Source organism: Galeopterus variegatus, unplaced genomic scaffold (assembly GCF_000696425.1).
Source record: "Galeopterus variegatus unplaced genomic scaffold, G_variegatus-3.0.2 Scaffold681, whole genome shotgun sequence".
Taxonomy (NCBI): domain Eukaryota; kingdom Metazoa; phylum Chordata; class Mammalia; order Dermoptera; family Cynocephalidae; genus Galeopterus; species Galeopterus variegatus.
The window spans coordinates 357,546-377,529 of NW_007726792.1; positions in this window are offsets into that span (position 1 = coordinate 357,546).

The following is a 19,984-nucleotide window of genomic DNA, read 5'->3' on the forward strand; positions in this document are numbered from 1 at the left end:
AAAGGACAAGGGTAACCCTGGGGCCGGACCACAGCTCCTGTGTCTCTTCTTCTGTGAGAAGGAGATGGTCACTCCTTCCCTTCAGGTGTGGTGAGCATTCAATGAGATCACTTACCCAAGAGCACGTGGCCGAGTGCCTGGCACACGGTGAAATGCCCGGTACTCAGCCCTCTCCAGCAATCCTGAGAGGCAGGCACATTAGTTCTCAATGACTGTGACTCACTGGTCACCCAGGGTCACTCTAGGAATGCTTTTTCCTGCTGTTTCTTCCAGGCCTTTCTGGAAAAGAGGCAGAGGAGATGGAAAGAGAGGAGGAACACAGCTTCATTGTCACATCAGGGCTTGGGAAAGGGGAGACCCTGAAGATAGGTTGGGATGGCCCCTTCCCAGAGATCTGCCCACTCACCTGACTCCTGCCTGGGGTCGGATGAGGCGGACGTGGGAGGGCCAGGGGCACAGAAGGTGAGAGAGCAGCGGGCCACCTCCAGCCTCCCTCTCCTATCCTTTAGCCCAACTTTCCTTCAAGTTTGTTACGAGCAAGAGATCCTGGGCTGCATATTAATAAAACAATGGAATTTTTATTTCTTTTTCTCATAAATTACATAATTCAAACCTTAAAACACCTTTAATGAACAGTGACTGGGCATGTGACACTTAATAAAACTGAGCTCAGTTCAGTTTCTGCTTGACAGGCTACCAGCCGAGAATGTGCCTTACGAGTAAATGATTAAGAGGCGGAGATCTTTCCTGGGCTCTACTATTAAACACTTCAAAGGTTTCCAAAGTCAGATAAAATGAAAAGCAAATGTGTTTCACTGCCTCTCAAATGCCTCAAATGTTTTAGCAGGTGCAAGCAATGAAACCTTCCATGGTGACAGCATTTTAGGGTCTGCAAAGTGCACCCGACTGAATTCTGGGAAATCTGGGCTGGCTTCATAAAAATTCATGATTTCAATGAAGGGAGATGGTTGTCTTTGGAGCTCATCTACATATGTGGCACAGAAGGAAAATATCACCAGGTCCTCTGGGTCATGGGTCACTTAAACCTTTCTGTTCCGGAAGAGACCCCAGCAGGGAATGCTGGAGGACCCAGCTGGGGAGGCCAGCCTTGTGCTGGCAAAACAGGGCCAAATATCTCAGTTGGCCTAGACTTTCTGAAGGCACATTAATGGTTATGGCAAACCCAAGTCCTCTTTTTGGGGGCATGGTGACATTTTTATGTGATCTGTGAGCACATCACAGACTATGACTTGGCACATATAGGTGGCGTGATCTTGTGCAAATTATTTAACCTCTCTGTGCTCCAGTTTCCTCATCTGTAAGATGGGGGGAGGGTAATTGTAGCACCTACCCTACAGTTTTTGTGAGGATTAAATGGGTTAACATCATAGTATCACTTAGATCACATAGCAGAATTCAATACGTGTTCATGACTCTCATAACTGTCCCATTAGGAAAAATGAGTATAAAAAGTTAGCATTCTACAGCTTGGCCATTTGAGCTTTTCATTTAAAATTTGCTATAACTTAGCTTTATAAGTTATAGTAATCTCTCACATAGACATATAAATTTTATAGTTTACAAAGGACATTGTGAGACGTTACCTCATCCAACCTTTCCACAGCAAGGCCAGGAAGGCAGGGATGGTCATCCATGGACGAGGAAGGATGGGCTTCCAGCTCTGCTGCGTCTGTCTTGTGTAGAGTCAGACCCATCACCTGGACCTCTGTGGCCTGAGGGCTCCCATCTGCGGACTGGGTATAGACAGGCTCCCTCTGAATCACAGGACAGGCCATACGTCAGAACTAGTGCCACCAACATCTGCCCAGTTATCAGAGCTCACTGGTCCCTTTCTTGTCCCACTTATTTTTTTATTATTATTCATGAAGGAACTCAAATTCTCTTTGCATGTTATGTCAGTAATCTTGCAAGCTCCTGTTTATGAGACCTCAATTTTTGTCCTTCCGTTTTCCTAATGAGGACGGCAATGAAATGGCATTCCAAGAAGCAATGAAGGAGAACCCCTTCATTCTTTCCTCGGGGAAATAGCTAAGCAGCGATTGTTATCAGAGAACATTCTCCTGATTTCCAGACAACACAAGATTACCCACGTTCCCCTCAACCACACCCACTACTTAGGATACATCTCCAAAAACTTTTGTAGGTTCTGGAGTACACGAAGTTGGGACACATCCCAAGACCCTTCACCACATGAAGGGTACTCCAGGGGACACTGTCATGAGAGTCTCACTTACCAGCACCCAACCCCACCTACCCTCTGGCCATTGAGCACAGAGTCAGCAGAGCCAGCCTGCCACAGAGAAGCCTTTCAACAAAGTCATGGTCAGTGTTTTGACTCAGACGTGCCTCCTCCCTACACATGCAAAAACTCGTTGGACCCAGCGTGGCCTCTGGTCTCTGCTCTTAGCACACCACCCACTCGTACCTTTCTCACCATCACAATTAAGAGTATAATTGTAAGATGTGTGTGAGAGGTAATTACCGAATGTTCATCATGCCATTATTTGTGAGTGGAAAATACAAGACATCTCAAATGTCCAGCATCAATAAAATTAATAAAATGTGGATCATCCATTCATTGAAGAACTCAGCAGGTATTTTAAATGAGGTTGACAGTGACGTGGAAAGAAATTCACATGACATATTAAGTTAAAAGTAAGTATATTGTGCTATATGTCTAGTTTGATGTCTTGTTTACTAGAAGTACTGATTTTTTGTATTGCTACTAAGAGATATGTATTTTTAAAAGCCTATGAGGTTATACATGAGCTCGTTAATAATATCCACTGCTTAGTAATGTGATTTCAGATTTAATATTTTTTCAATTTTCTTTCTTTGGCCCACCTATATTTCCTGATTTCTTTATAAGAGACATGATTGCTTTTCTTATGTTAAACATATTATTTTTAATTTTTTTTAAGAAAGACAGTTTTTTAGCTGAGAGTAGCTTTGGAAGCCATTTAGTGTAGAGGCTTTAGTTTCTAAGCAGGTAAACTGAAGCCCAGAGAAGTGAGGTGCCTGCATGAAGGTCTCCAAGCTCTTTGGTTGGCAGAGCCATGACCAGAGCCCAGCCCACCTAATTTATCACTTTTCTTTCCATGACCTCTTTGGGTGTCTCTGAGATTTCTGTAAACATGCCAGGAGCCTTTTCCGTGTAGTAAACCACCTTTCCTCTCAGTGAAACCAAGCATATCTCGATTGGCTCAAAAGCAAATGTGCCTCCTCCTGCATCTGTCTCTATCCGTCTCCCCTCAGCTTGTAGCAAACAGGGTTAAAAACCAATGGCAACAGAAGCCTGTCATTCATGGTAACACGGATGACTCTGTAGGACATGTTCAGTGAAATAAGTCAGGCACTGAAAGAAATACCACATGTTCTCATTCACGGAGAGGCTAAGAAAGTTGATCTCATAGAAGCGGAGAATAGAATGGTGGTTACTAGAGGCTGGGAAGCACCGATTCTGACTAGATAGGAAAAGTGAGTTCCAGGGTGCCACAGCACTGTAGGTTAACTACAGTAAACAATAATTTATTGTATTTTTTCAAAGTTAGAGGATTTTGAATGTTACCAACACAAAGAAATGATAAAGATTTGAGGTGATGAATATGCTAACTACCCTGATTTGACCATTACACCATATGCATGTATCGAAATATCACATTTTACCCCATAAATATGTACAATTATGCATCAATTTAAAAAATAATTTTAAAAAATGGCATTCATCACAGTGCACATGCCAGGATGGGGTGAAGTGTTATGCCACATTTCAGTACATGACTCTTATCCAGTTCCCACTGTTGCTATGTTCTGAATGACTGTGTCCCCCCAAATTCATATGTTAAAATCCTAACCCCCAAGGAGATGGTATTTGGAGGTGGGGCCTTTGGGAGGTGATTAGGTCATGAGAACAGAGTCCGCATGGCTGGGATTAGTGCCCCTATATAAGAGGCCCCTGAGAGCTGCCTTGGATACAGCGAGAAGGTGCCTTCTTTGAAACAGAAAGTTGGCCCTCACCAGACACTGAATCTGTGGGCGCCTTGATCTTGGACTTCCCAGCTTCCAGAACTGTGAGCAATAAATGTTTGTTATTTATGAGCTACCCGGTTTACCATATTTTGTTATCGTAGCCTGATGGGGCTAAACAACTGCATGCGCAGGACAAGTATTTCGACACTGGCTTGCCCTGGCCCTGCCTCACCCCTGGGCTCATCCTGTTCCATCTACTCAGGTTAATGAACAACACTGCCAAATGAACGGGTTGAGATCGTATCAGCCTGCTTTAAACAAATATTTTTTTTTTTCTAAGTCACCCTAAGCATTTGTGGTTTTTCCTTCCCATCCATCATGACTCACTCATTTGTTGAGGCTAAAGTGGAAGGTGACTGTTGTGTTCAACGACAGTCATTCTTCCATCAAGGAACAGAGAGAACCTATGTTCTAAGCAGTCACGTTAAGTGAAACTGAATATCCCAGTGAGGCCACAGCAGTGTGTATGGAATATAGCAGTGTGTGTGGAAAGGAGACAAAGGCCCAGATAGTAGCTGACCTTCTGCCAAGTCCTCGGAGAGAGCAAGTTCAAGTTGTTGCCAACAGTGTCCACTCCTTACCAGGCCATGGTGCTTCGCAGCCTCCCAAACCTTCTCCTCCTACGGGTCCCATGAGAATCCCGTAGCAGCTCTCTGAGGCAACCTCCTAGATGCCCCTGGGGATGCAGAGACAGACGTGCAGAGAAGCTGGGTCAATTTCTAAGTAAGGGCCCTTGCTGCCTCCTGCAATATTGTTTTCCCTGTACTAGCTTCAGGGAGAAATGGAGTAGTTGTGGGGCCCCATTGCTGTGACTCTGCCTATAGAGGCAGAAGAGACACTGAACAATTTAGGAACAAGGGTACAAAAAGTAAATCATGAAAAATGCTCCAACCTCAGCAGCAACAAGCTTAGGGTTTGTATCATCATGTGCATGATTTTTCTTCTTTTTTTTTCTTTTAAGTCTTAAATTACCCCAAAGTCTCAGAATTTTCACTCCTGGGAATCTATTCCATGGAAATAGAAGCACAATTACTCAAATATATGGATCTACATATGCACACATAAGGACGTTTAACACAGCATGGTTTGTAGTGGCCAAAAAATATTAAAATGAATACCCTTAGTGGGATAATCAAGCAGATCAGGGTTCACTCCACTATGAATGAATGAGAGCTTCTTTATTTAATTAGAGGAATGTCCACAACATATTGGTGAGTGAGAGAAGCAAGATGCAGAAGTGCATATAAAATATGTATATAGCTTAGACACGTGTTTATATTCGGATGTCTGTGCATGATTACATGAACACAGAGTAAGGTACAGAAAGACACATAACAGGTTGTTAACATGAGTTGGAGGTGGGTGTGGGGGAAAGAGTGGGAGGAAGCAAGTTTGGAAAAAGCATACGTTTAGGGCCAGCCCCGCGCACTGCTACAGTGTGCCGCTTGGGAGCGCGGTGGCGCTCCCGCCGAGGGTTTGGATCCCACATACAGACCGGTTCCCGCTCACTGGCTGAGCGAGGTGCGGGAGCAGCACCGAGGGTTGCGATCCCGTTGCCGGTCCCGGTCCAGTACGGGCGCGATACTGAGGGTTGCAATCCATTGCCGGACACGAAAAAAGACAAAAAGGAAAAAAAAAGAAAAAAGAAAAAAGCATACGTTTAGGGCCACCCCCGCGCACTGCTACAGTGTGCCGCTTGGGAGCGCGGTGGCGCTCCCGCCGAGGGTTTGGATCCCACATACAGACCGGTTCCCGCTCACTGGCTGAGCGAGGTGCGGGAGCAGCACCGAGGGTTGCGATCCCGTTGCCGGTCCCGGTCCAGTACGGGCGCGATACTGAGGGTTGCAATCCATTGCCGGACACGAAAAAAGACAAAAAGGAAAAAAAAAGAAAAAAGAAAAAAGCATACGTTTAAAAACAGCCTATGTAAGAAAATCCTAAGTATGCAAACTACATGTGTGAGGGTGTATATCAACATCAAAAAAAATAAAAAGATTGTGGTAGATTCATATCCACTGATTTGTACAGTCATCAAAAATACAAAGCAAGATAGGTTGAGAGACAGTTATAAAGTAGGATTCTATCTCCATGAAAGCAAATAAAATTCCTAAGTGTGTGCACACGTGTGGGAGCCGTGTGGGAGCCTCATGCCCGTCCAGCGCTAGATGCTGAAGGAGAGGCTGGGGCCGTGAGACAGTCGACTGTGTCTTTGCCTCATTTCCCTTAATACTTTAAAAACCAATTTTTCCTCTGCATTCCAAAAAGTATCAAATTGACAATGTCCTTAATGCTCCAATATGCTTATTCTCTGGTGATTTTAAGTGAAGCATCGAGTGATTCTCTGTTGCCCAAACAGGTGGCCTTCTGAACCGCCAGCTGTCCTTGAGTATGGGGAAGGCCCGCACTGGGCACTTTCTCAGAATCCCAGGCTGGGCAGCTGGGACCCACCTTGGGTGATGTGGGTGAAGGGATGCAGGTGTCTCCTGTCAGAGGCAGGTGAGCTCTGGATGTGGTGCCAGTGGAAATACATTCCTCGCACAAACCCAGGGAAGACAGTATGCCCTTTGGGGTCCTTTGACAGCTACACAAGACCAGTGTGGCCCGTTTCCCACACTCTGGCCATGCTGCCAGCTGGCCCAGGTCTTGGGGCTGTGGAAGGCCCAGTCTGAGGGGCCATTTTCTGAAGAGGCAGAGTCAAGATCCTGAGTGAGTGACGCAGCTCACCTCGTGGGGGTTTTGGTCTCTACCGATGATCCTGGGTTGTTATAATTGGGATACGAGCTGAGCAGGTGAGAACACGGGCAAAATAAAGGGCTGATGTTAATTTTAGTTCCCAGGACATTTTCATGTGGGAGAAAAAAACATGAGGTAGAATTCTCCAGACTCTAACAGAACTGGGAAAAGAGAAAGGTTGAGGTCAGGCATCAGCTGTCCATAACTGTCATCCCAGAGAGGAAGGCATAAGGCCATCACGGGCCTGTGTGTAGCTCAGCCGTGGTCCGGAGCTGAGGGCAAGACTGGGAACTCTGCCCAGGCCCAGGAATGAACAGGGCAGCCCCTCCACCTGGCTCCAGCCGCCACTCTGGCCCCTTCCCTGCCAAGTTCTCTCCGTGGCACGTATGACCCTCTGACATGCTGTATGTTTTGTTTATGTTCTACTTTCCCTTCACTCAATTGCACACTTCACTAATTGTAAGCTAAGTGGAAGGTCACAGGTTTCCGGCTGTTTTGTTCCCTGCCTATATCACAACCTGAGACGGACCCAGGGAGCTGCTCCACTGTTACTTAGTCAATAAACAGCGAATAAGCAAAGATGAAGAGGATCAGAAGTCCAGTAAAGAACTGAAAATGTGAAGGTTCGACAACAGGGGCAGGGAAGTAAATGACACGTGGACATCCACTCAAGGGATACTGTACAGTCATCAGGAACGTTTCGGATGGTGGGATCTGCCCCAAAGCGGCTCTCAGTGGTCATCTCCAGGACTACGTTTACGGAAGGGGGACGCCTTCACTTTTTCCCATCGTGTAGTTGTGAAATATTTCCATTTTGTATTACTTTGTATTTCATTTGTAAACGAAAAAGAAAAACATGTTATTTGATGTGGGAAAAGGTTTGAAGGTTTTTGTAAGGATGTGGAAAAATTGCAGCAGGATTAAGTTAAAAGAAAACAAGGTACAAATCTTTATATAGAAAAATTCTGTATTTGTATCCAGAGACAAAAGAGTAGGAGGAAACTTTGATTCTCTTTTTTTTCTTCTGCTTTATTTTTCTGCATTTTCCAAGTTACCTGCAATAAGCATATAGCCAGAAAAAAAAACTTTATTTAGAAATACAAATTTAGTGTGGGAAATAGGATTATGTAGAAACATAAGGTAGGAAACAAGAAGAGAGGGTTTCAGTTTTTGTTTTTATTGTCTCATTAGACTGAGTCTTTGGCTTGCAAGTAAAGGCATACCTGTTGTTCAGAAAACAGATTCTTCAGGGTTCTCAGAAGGGACACAATCTACAGCCTCAATCAGAGGATTATTACTGGGATAAACAATCTTTACTTTGAGACAGCCTTCCTCAGGTCTAACTTAATTCCCCCCTGCTTCATCAGAAAAAAAAAAAAAAAAAAAAAAAAGGAATACTTTAAGTCCACCATTATTATCTCAGAAGTGAGTCTGGTGAGACACGTGCTTGTTAAGGTCCTTTGCAGGCGTGAAAGTGCTTAGTAAGTCTTCCTCTCGCCACATCCTGGCTGTTTCCTCTCTTCCACCCACGAAGAGCAAAATATTTCTAGCTCCTTTAATCCTGCTTTGCAACACTTCCACATGATTGTCACCTCCCTCTGGCCTCTTTCCAGGATTTCTGCGTCATTTTCCAAACAGGGTGCCTAAAACAGAAGTCGAGTATGCACTTGGCCAAAGTGGAAATGGCTGAGCTGTTCATTTGGTGGGTCATGCAAAGCCCCCTCTTATGGATCTGTTCCCGTGTCACTGGCTTAAAAGAAAATAGCACTTCACTGTCAACGGGACCCTGGCAGATCCTCCAGGTAGCCTGCCATTTGGGGACTGTCTCGGTGTCCTCATTAGCGAAGCCTTGCAACTCTGGTTCCTGGGTCTCTTTGCCTTCTGGGGTGTAGGACAGCCGCATTCACATTGTCCCTTTCCCATCGTGACTGCTTGCTGCAGTCATCAGCCACAAATTCTGCACCACCAGAACAGCTGCCACTGAACCGGGTGGCATATCCTGAGGCACCACTCTGCCAGCCCAAGAAAGTCAGATACACAAGCCAACTACGACAGTGCTCCCGCTCACCCCAACGGGACAACTGACTCTGACATGAAGCATTTCTGTAAACAGGCAAGTAGGCGTCATTCAAACGCAGAGCAGCCGGTCTCAGAGTGGTGATGTTGCATTGTGTCATGCATGCGCGTGCACGCACACACATCGCTTATTGTTACATTCAAAAACAAATTTAAAACACATTTACAGAGTTAACAGACAGAGTTGTTTTCCTTTAATAACATTAATTTGTAAAGGTTTCATGATGTTAAATGATCAACGAGACTGTTTTATAATTGATTTAAAAACTTCATTAGGTACATGGTGTTGCTTTCTCATTAACTTCTGCTTTGGCTTCCAGTGGGCTTTTGCTGCACTCGAGCGGATCCAGGAAGAGGAATTCCTGTGGCCACCCCGGTTTGAGCTTCACCCTAGTACCCCAATCCTTTGTTTGGGCCAGGACATTGACCCCGGGATCGGGCTTAGTTGCCTTTCATGCCATGAGAAAGTGGGGTTGGGTGGTTTCAGGAGACTCGGGAAGCCCCCTAGGTGCCACCTGAGCACACCTCATCTTCCCCAGACTATCCCTCATGGGCAAGGAGCAGACGTCAGGGTGAGCGACATAACTGTTCCCAGCCTCCAGCCACCTTAACATCTCCTAGTGACAACGTCTTTTCATCCATCTGTTCACCCATCCATCCATTTGTGCATTCGTTCATCTAATATTTATTGAGTACCTGCTATATGCCAGGCACTCGGCTGTATACTAGAATTTCACTCCCTATTTCTCTCTCTTTACTTTTTTCTTTCCTAGAAATGGGACAGAAATAGAGTTTCAGTAGAGAGTGAGCTTACAGCTGGTGAACAGTATCTGCCAGGACTTCCCGGCCTTTGGAAGAAAATCCTAGAGACAATCCATTGACTTCTCAGAGGTCGTGGTGGCAGACCCCCTGTTACCCATCTCTCTCTCCTGCCATGCTTTATTTTTTTCATACCACTTCTTATCCCTGATGTATTGCTATTTGATTTCTTTTTTATCATCTCTCTCTCCCTGTCAAAATGTAAGCTCCATACAAGTAGAGATTTTATTTTGTTCACTGCAATTTCCCTAGTGGCCACATGGGTGCCTAGTACATGGGTGGCACTGAAAAATATTTGTTCTTGGTGGTTGGATGGGAGGATGGATGGATGAATGGACAGATGGATATATGGATGAGTGAATAGTTGGATGGGTAGATGGGTGGATAGATGGATGGGTGGATGGGTGGATGGGTGGATAGATGGATGGGTGGATGGTTGGATGGGTGGATAGTTGGATGGGTAGATGGGTGGATAGATGGATGGGTGGATAGATGGATGGGTGGATGGGTGGATGGTTGGATGGGTGTATGTTTGGATGGTTGGATGGGTGGATAGATGGATGGGCAGATGGGTAGATAGGTGGATAGATGGATGGGTGGATGGGTGGAAAGATGGATAGATGGATGGGTGGATGGGTGGAAAGATGGATAGATGGATGGGTGGATGGGTGGATGGGTGGATAGATGGATGGGTGGATGGGTGGATGGGTGGATGGGTGGATGGGCGGATGGGCAGATGGATGTATAGGAGAGTGGGTGGATGGGCAGACAGAAAAAAGACATTGTTCCTGCCCTCATGGAGTTTTCAGTTTTGTGAAGGAGACTATGAATTAGAGAGTCATAAAAAAAGAATGTAAAATTGCAATTGTGTCAAATTCCACAAAGGAGAAGTACCCAGTATCGGTGGAAGCTTTAACAAAAGGCTTTGCCTGATCTAGTGGGGAATGAGAGGGAAGCCTCACTCTAAGGAAGTGAGGACTGAGCTAAGGTTGGGTAGTGAGGAGGAGTCCATTAGCAGATACAAACTGTCCCTTTACATAATTTCAGGTTGTATAATCCTTGGTCCCCATGTCTCCCTCTCTGCCTGTTTCTCCCCCAGGAAGGAGTCGTGAGCAGGAGCCCATGTTTCTCAGGAGGAAGTGGGCTGCCAGCTGGTGGGCATGACTCCCAGAGAAGAGAGACAAGAGCTCATTCTTCCTCCTTCCTCCGATTAGTTACCAGATATGATGGACCATGGTGGGGTCACAAAACAAGATTGAGAATCTAACTGTAGCCAAATGGTATGGCAGATGCTGTCAGTGTCTTTTGTCACATCCCCTCCAGCTGTCTCTGACTCCATCTCTTATGTCACCAAAAGCAAGGGCAGTTCTCTGCATGCATGCAGTCCCATCTCAAGAGCATGCTTAGTGTCTCCACCTTTTCTGCTTTAGAATCTTCTCCAAAGTTAGAGGATCCCATCAAGCCCACCTGCAATTACAGTGTGGCATTGTGGGAGACTGGGCCCAGTGGGGCAACCCTCGAGCAACAGAAGATGGAGCCTGTGGATAAGTGCTCCAGTGTCCTGTCCTTTAGCCAGAAATTTCTGGAAAACAGTCTTCAGGCTTCTCTGAGGCTCAGGCAGTTGGGCCCCCATTGCTTACACAGTGACCTCAATAATACAGCTTTATGCTGGCTTCTTTTTCCCTCTTTCATTTCCCCACACTCACTTGTGCTTCTTCGGAATCACTCAGTAACTGCTCATTTTAATCATCATCATTATAATATTAAAATTTGCACAATGCTGTCGTAACAAAACACAGCAAAATCTCAGAGGCTGAGCACAGCGATCGTTTCTTTCTAGCTCCTATCCCATGTCTCTCTGGGCTGGTGGGGTCTGTTCTGCATTCCACCCCTGGGGGACCCAGACCAACAGTCTTCACTGGGGAGCACATCCCACCTGTGGCAGGAGGAGGAAACGTGGTGAATCAAGCACCAGGTCTTACAGCTTCTGCCCGAAAGTGACCCCATCACTGTGGCCACATCTCACTGGCCAAAGCAAGTCACTTATTCATGCCCAACTTCAACAGGGAGGGAAAGGCATCCCAACCCTGTGCTTGGAAGGAAGGAAATAGGAATGCAGATGGACATTCGTAAGGATCACCACATTATTCTCCCTGATAAAGCCAGCTCTGTGCCCTGCACTGTGCTACGGGTCTGGGACATTGGTGGAGGGGACACAGCACAGCAAGAAACCACGTATGAAAAAGCAGAAGACCTGAGCTCTGTCTACAGGAGCTCCCAAAGCCAGGTCCCTCTTTCCGCTCCAAGGCCCTGTGCCTGCTGCCCCGTCTGCCTGCAGCTCTCTTCCAGCCCACGCATGGCCCCGACGCTCAATCATTCTGCATGTCTCAGGTCAAATCTTCCTTCCTCAGGGAGCTCTAGCTGCCTTCCGCTCCACAACCATTGAAACACAGATCTCCCCTCTCATTTTCTTGCACTCCTTCCATTCTTTTCCATCAAAGAACTAATCACACTTGTGTCCAGTTTTATTAGTGGATACCCCACTAGACTATCAACTCCATAAATGCCGAGAGCACACCCATTTTTTCAATTTTTTCACAGCCATATTCCTAGCACCTAGCACAGGGTCACATGTAGTAGATGCTCAGTAAATTTTTATCAAAAGAATCAACTTACGAGGGAGACAAGAAATACATGAAATGAGCAGGAAAGGATTTAAGGGAATATCATAATCCCTTTACGTTTGTATGATGTTTTTGATTCCTACTGACTTTTGCTAAACACAAAGGTAGATGTAAAAACTCTAGGGAAACTGGAAAGCCTCCATATAGTTAATTACTGTTTTTTTAGTTCTACTTCCCCCAACATCCCTGATGTGAGGACAAGGATTTTTATCCTCATCTTAGAAATGAGGAGTCTCAGAGAGGGGCAGTGACCTACTTAAGGTCACTTGGACAGTATTCTGATTTGAGATCCTGTTAAGGTTGAGTCCAAAGATCAATCAGAAGGGCTAAGGAATGTTGCAAATGAACTGAGTTCGTGACCATGGTTGATTCTCTCAGCAGATACTTCCATTGCTTCCTCTAGAAAAAAATGTGTATTTGGGAAAGGGCACAGGGTCCTCAGGAAAGGAAGGCCCTGAGTGTTGTAGAGTCTTGCTCCACCAGCCCTTCTATCTAGTTTAAGATTTAATGCTATATTGGGTCAGTTTTGCGTCTTTGCCACCAGATTAAGTTCACCTTGCCCTGTGGCTTCAAGGATCTATGTCATTTTTCTGATTTTCCTGTCGTTATACCCATTGCCTTTTATTGGGTATCTTCTGATTACCCTTCTATATAGCACAATACATGCATTAATTCACGCAAAGCTCACAACCAACCTCTGAGATTCTCTGTCAGTTACCAGAAACAGAAACTCAACTCAAACTGTTTATGGGAGAATCAAAGAGAAATTTAGGTTCATGCCACTGGAAAGTCCCAGAGTAAGGATAAATCCAGCTCCTCAGAAATCTGCCTGTCCACCTCAGCTCTATTTTGTCTGTGACAGGAAGGTCTTCATGTAGTGGCCCAGCCACTGCAGGCTTATATTATTCTAGAATCAAGTCCACTGCAAAAGGGGTGCTGCTTTCTAGATTGTTTTGGTGAGAGCCCCAGGATTTGCTCTGACTGGTTCTGATCAGACCCATTTGTGGCCAGAGGGATGTGATGTTGTGATTGACCAGGCCTGAATCACACGCTCATCCCTGGAGCATGAGGGTTGGAATCACCTCCCACCAAATTCTGTGAACCAAGAGCCAAGGAGTAATGCTTCTGCGCAGAAAATTGGAGGCTATTATTGGAAGAATGGGAACTGGCTGCTCAGCAGGACAAAGTAAATGTTCTCTTTACAGAGCTGTTATTATTATCCTGCTTTTAAAAATGAGAAAATTGAGGTCCAAAGAGATTATGCAACTTTCCCAAAATCACACAGAGACTTGGGGAGAAATTCCCTGCTTTACTTAACTGTTGTGCTCCAAATAGTACCATGAAGCTTGGGTCACCTGGTACTGTGTCCTGAAAAATCACCATTTAAGTCTGCATTCTTGGGAACGAGGTTCCAAGATGGATGTTTGTAACTAAGTAGGCTTTAGCCTGAATAACCACACCATCTGCCTTGTGGGCTAAAGAAAGCTCCACATCCCACTCTATGAATAGAGCTCAGTCATCCTTCCTCCCCCTTTTATTCTTTTTACTCTTACTGGGTTGGAATTGAAACATTATTGTAGTAACTATTAGTTTCAAGGAAAAATTGTAATTGCTTCTAGATCCACTTACTGGTTTCAAGAGCGCTTTAACCTTTAACTTTCTCAGTACAAAGGGAGGCTGGCTGAGCAGTGAATCTAACAAGACCATCATTTATCGCTGGCAGAGTTCATTAGTCAATCGTAACAGTTTAATTATTAGCATTTTAATGCATGAGCATTTAACTAGACAGAACAACAAGCTTTGGCATACAGAACAAGACTTCTTAAACGGAGCTGAATTAACCCACACAATTGTTTGTATTGTGGTGTGTTATTAAAACGAGATGATTAAAACGCAAGAAACAAATGGATCCATATATTTAGCCAACAAACCAGCATTTGGCCTCACGCTGTTGAGAGCGTGCTTTTTCTTTTTTTTTTAAGCTTGAATTTTGTTTTAAAATGGTTTTTTTCCTGCTTCAAATTATGGGTTAAAATTATATAAAAAGGAATAGCTTTGATCCACTGACTGTGAGGAGCAGCTTTAATAAAGAAAGGGAAGACCCAAGAAAGCAAGCCTGCAAATGGTCCTGAGTTGCCCAGCTGGGGAGTCCTGCTGCTATGAACTTTGTGGCCTTCAATTCTGGCTGCATAGAAGAATCCTCTGGGGAATTCCTTTAAAACTCCCCATCCAGTCTGCATCTCCAGGGAATCTGATATTCTGTTGGTCCGGAGTGGTGTTCAGATATTGTTTGTTGAACTTCTCAAGCCATTCTTACATGCAGTCTGTGTTGGGATCCACTGCCCTAACTCCAAGTGAGGAAGAGGATCTATTAACCACACTTGTCACTTAAGAATAAGGCTTGCCAGTCTTCATAGCAGTGCTATTCCTAATAGCCAAATAGTGGGGAAAAAACCCAAATGTCCATTGACAGATGAATGGAGAAACAAAATGCAGTGTATCCATACAATGAAATATTATTCAGCCTTAAAAGAGAATGAAATGAAATTCTGAAATGCTACAACATGGATGAAACTTGAAGACATTATGCTAAGTAAAAGAAGCCAGACACAAAAGGTCAATCATTGTATGATTCCATTTAAATGAGGTACCTAGAATAATTCAATTTATAGAGACAGAAAATACATTAGAGGTTATCAGGGTCTGGGGGGGGATGTGGTGTCATTATTTAATAAGCACAGAGTTTCTATTTAGGATGGTGAAAACATTCTGGAAATAGATATGGGGATGGTTGCACAACACTGTGGCTGTACTTAATGCCACTGAATTTTACACTTAAAAAAGATAAAAATTGTAAAATTTATGTTATATCTATTTTATCACAAAAAATTGAAGAAAAATGAATGTCTTGCCATATTAACTTTATAGAATCAGTGTGTATATCAAATGAGACTGTGAATAGAAGCCTTTTATGAGCTTAAAATGATGTACATATTTAAGGTGGTAGTAATATTCTTTAATTATTTGTTTTAATCATATTGTTTTAATAAGAGGCTACAATATAAACTGCTGAGAAGGTTAATTAATAATGTCAAACCTAAACAAGTACAATTAATGTCACTCAGCAAAGGCCTTCATTATACTCAAAACATATTGTCTCTCTGGGGTAATCTTGGCTCGATTTTTCTAAACAGTTCCTCCTTTGACCAGGAGGCAGGAACTATTAGAGAGGATGGGAAGAGATGGAAAGTCGTGTGTTTTTCATTTGAAGCTAAATGATCACAGCATGGTCTCGCTCGTTGTCAGTGGCACCCATATCCTGGTCTCTGAGATTCAGCCAGAAGAAGAGGTTTCCAAGTCCTGGAACGACCTCTCCCATGAGAAACACTGAAATGGACAAAACCTAACAAGCAATGATCATAAGAGCCAGCATTCACTGCATCCAGGCTTCTAAATCCAGGCTTCTGAAGGAAGTAATGGTTGGGGGTATCTGGAAGGAAAGATGGGCCGAGAAGAGGTGGGAGACCTCCTCCCATGACAGACAAGAACAAATCAGAACTCCAGGAACATTCCATTCATTCTTTGTTTCTAATTCAAACAATATAATCCAACTGCAGAGAATCTGTGGTTTGGTGGGGATTTGGGCCTGATTGCCTGGCTACGGAGACGTGTCAACTGCCCCTCAGTGAACAAAGAGTCTCCCATGTTCGTCTCTCCCATGCACTCTCTTCTCTGACCATCCTTTCTGGTTCTTTTAACCTCTTTCCCTCTCACCCCCCATCTCTCATGTGTCAGGATCCTGCAAAAGGAAGAGGAGAAAGTGGCGAACGCCCACGATGCTCTGCCTCTGGGTTTTTGGAAGGTTAAACCTGGAAGTAGCAGTTCTTGTGCCTTTTTGTGCTAGAAGAGCTTCTGACTCCTTCTCAGCACTGAGTTATAAGCTGCGTACATGCAGCAACATCCTCCTATCTTTTAGGGGTAAGATGACCAGCCTCCAGGAAGTGAGGCCTTGGTGTGCAGGAGAGGGGAGCCCGTTCTGCCATGCTTTGTTAATTTTGATTAAATGGTTCTTTGTTGCCTTCTTTCATAAAGAGTTTAATGCAGCCTCCAAAACTTGATACACTATAAAAAGATATATTAATTTGATGAAGTGAGAAAATGAGGTGGGGTACAGTTCGGGGATGAAGGCAAATATCTCATCATGCCATATGGGATAAAGAAAGGAATTGGGGGTGGGGGTATTTACAAACTAAAGATCAACAAAAACGTTGGTCTCTCATTTGGATCAAATTTTCCAACAACTGATGCAAACAGAGAAATATGATATAGGAATTCCAACATCCTTAAAATAAATATCAGCCTAAGTAAATCTCAATTATTCCTGATCTCAAAAAAAAGAAAGGATTTCCCCATGAATCTTTATAGAAAGTTCTAGGTGTGATGTAATAAACAACATCCTCAACCATCTCCAGTGATGAATTTCATGTCACTTTTGTAATGATACTCCTCAAGAATATTTGTGGATCTGCCTTAATCTAGGAATAGATCTTAGAGTTGTGCTCTGCTCTCCAATACAGTAGCCACTAGCTACTATCTATTATGGCTATTTAAATTAAATTAAATTAAATTAAAAATGCATTTCTCAATCATACTAGCCACATTTCAAATGTGCCCTAGGCACAGGTGGCCAGTAGCTACTGTATTGGACAGTGCAGATGTAGAAAATTTCCATTAGTATGTTCCATTTAACAGCATTGTTTTAGGTTGTCTTAGGGTCTTTCAAGGATGAATCACATACCTGTCAGTTTGCTCTAAAAATTATGTTTCTTAGCATAACTTTTGACACTAAGTGGCAATAAGCTTGAGCTTCTATTCCCCATCAGATAGCTGCTATTCCATGTTGCCAGTTAGGTCCACAGGTATGTGATTTAACCTCTTCTCACCTGAAGCAGAGAGAAAATCCACTAATATCCTCCTGTGAAAATGAGGGTATGGGGCAGGGGGACTTGACTAGAACACATACCTGAAAGAAGGGTCCTCTCACTTCTGTTCTGAGGTGAGCCAGGGAGAGCCAACAGCAGAGCCAGATTCTCTTAGAATGTGACTTTGGTTCTGGACGGACACCCAGACTGATAAGCAAGAGAGGTTCTACAGACCCATCTGGCATGGCTACTCATATCGGCCAAGAAGTCTCTTAAAGCCCATGGAAACCAAGCCCCACCGTGTTGATGATTATATCTCAGTAATACCCCCACGTCCCATCTGCTTCTGGGCAATGGAACTTCCTAAAGAGCTCACAGAGGCATACTAGTTGCAAAGTGAGCAAGTGGGTAGACTAAGGATTTAGGCATCACATATGGTGGTTTTTAATTCTTCCCTATCTGTTGATTGTCAGCAACACTTGCCTAAGGAATGACCAACACTGATGGGTATTGACTGAGTTGTAGGACCACAGTGTATTCTTCAGGATGCTACTGGCCCACTAATTACTGAAGTTCAGGTCCATGAAGTTGGATAGTCAGTTTCCTACCTATGACTTGAAGTTAATGTTTTTCATACCTGGTACTTGCAAAGATCGAAGCCCATATTGCCATCCTTCCAAACTTCCATCAGCTCTCAGTGGGATGCATTAATGGAGAAGAAGCCAGAGCAGATAGTCCCTCTATTGCCAACTTTGGTATGTATCTTCATCCTACTGCTTGAACTCATGCAAGTTCTCCTCCCTGGGAATGCTGGCACTTCCCACTGAAACAGGAAGATCTGTCTCTTCTCTGGACTCAAAGGGGCTTAAAGAAACCGAAAAAGAGATAATGTCTCCATGCTGAAATCTAATTTTTCTCCTGTTTGAATTCTAACCATAATGTAGGACCCTCTACAATGGAAAACAGTAGAAGAAAACCATGTACAATCCCATCATCCTCATGCAATATTTTTGCGTATGCTCTTTTAAACAACATAAACTGTGAAAAAATCACTGCTTTACAGGAAGTGTGCAGGTCCCAAAAGTGCTGTCTTCCCAAGGTTTGTCTGAGCCACAGAATCTATTTTCCAAAAAAAAAAAAAAAAGTATTGCACATGGTTTTGAGACTTTCAGGCCAGCCCACGTGTCCTACTTAACCCAGAATGTGGACCAGCTATATGACTAACTCAATCACAAACCTACCTCCCAAGTGCTCACGCTGCATTTTGCACATTCCACACATACTGGTGTCCTCTCCCCAAAGCATAGCTTCTAAGGAAAGAGTCTGTACCCTCACAGCAAACTGGATCGTCCTGTAGGAAGATGCCTTCAAGGTTTCAGGGTTCCAGGTCCCCATATGGTTGGAGAGAAGCTGGAGTTCCAGCCACTGTTATGCAATGTACTATTGACCACCCTCAAAGGTCTTTGACAACCATTGATGAGAGAGGATTTCAAGTTGTATGCACAATCTCAGCTAATATTATCAGTGTCAGGACAGCATCCTATCCATAAATTGTCTCCCTTGGAGTGTATATGTGTGACACATGCATTTACACTAAAATGTAGGAAGGATCAAACACCATAGTGTGGTTCAGGAAACCACACCAGCTATTAAGCATCTCTGCACGGGAATCATTCAGTATGTGGTCTTATGTGCCTGGCTTCTCATTTTGAACATTAAGTTTTTGCATGTAGTTGTGGCTTCTTCCTTCTCATTGCCCTATAGTATTGCCTTGGGTGACCACACTCCAATTTGTCCTACTGCTGGTGGGCATTCCATGAATGGACATTGGCTTCAAATAGTACTATGATGACCACTATTATATATGTCTTTGGTGAACATGTACATGCATTTCTGTTGGATATATACTAAAAACAGAATGGCTACAACGTAGATAGACATACGTTTAAATTTGATAGATACTGCCAAGCAGTTTTCTAAAATGATTCAACCAGTTTACACCCCCATCAGCAGTATATAAAGTTGCTCCACCTCCAGTTGCTTCACCTCCCACCAACACTTGGTAGGTCTGTCTCTAGTTTTAGTCATTCTGGTAAGTGTGTACTTGTATCACATTGTGGTTTTAGTTTGTATTTCCCTGACAACTATTAGAAGTTTAGAACCATTTTATATGTTTATTGGTCATTTCAGTATTTTCTTTTTGAAGTGCCTGTTCAAGTCTTTTACCCTTAATACTCCTTTGTCTAAATTTACCATAGTTTTATAAGTTGATTTCTGATAGTGTTAAAGTAATTCACTTTCATATTTCTTCAAGATTGCCTTGAATTTTCTTGGCCCTTGAATTTCCATATAAATTTTAGAATCAGCTTGTTGACCCTATAGAAAAAAGCTTGCTAAAATTTGTCTGGTGGGCTGGCCCGTGGCTCACTCGTAACACCAAGGCCACGGGTTCGGATACCATATAGGGATGGCCGGTTTGCTCACTTGGGAGAGCGTGGTGCTGACAACACCAAGTCAAGGGTTAAGATCCCCTTACCGGTCATCTTTAAAAAAATAAATAAAAATAAATAAAAATAAAATAAAATTTGTCTGGCATGGCAATAATCTACAAATGAATTTTGGGAGAATTGATATCTTTACAATACTGAATTCCAATCCATGAACATTGTATATCTTTTCATTTACTTATATCTTTTAAAA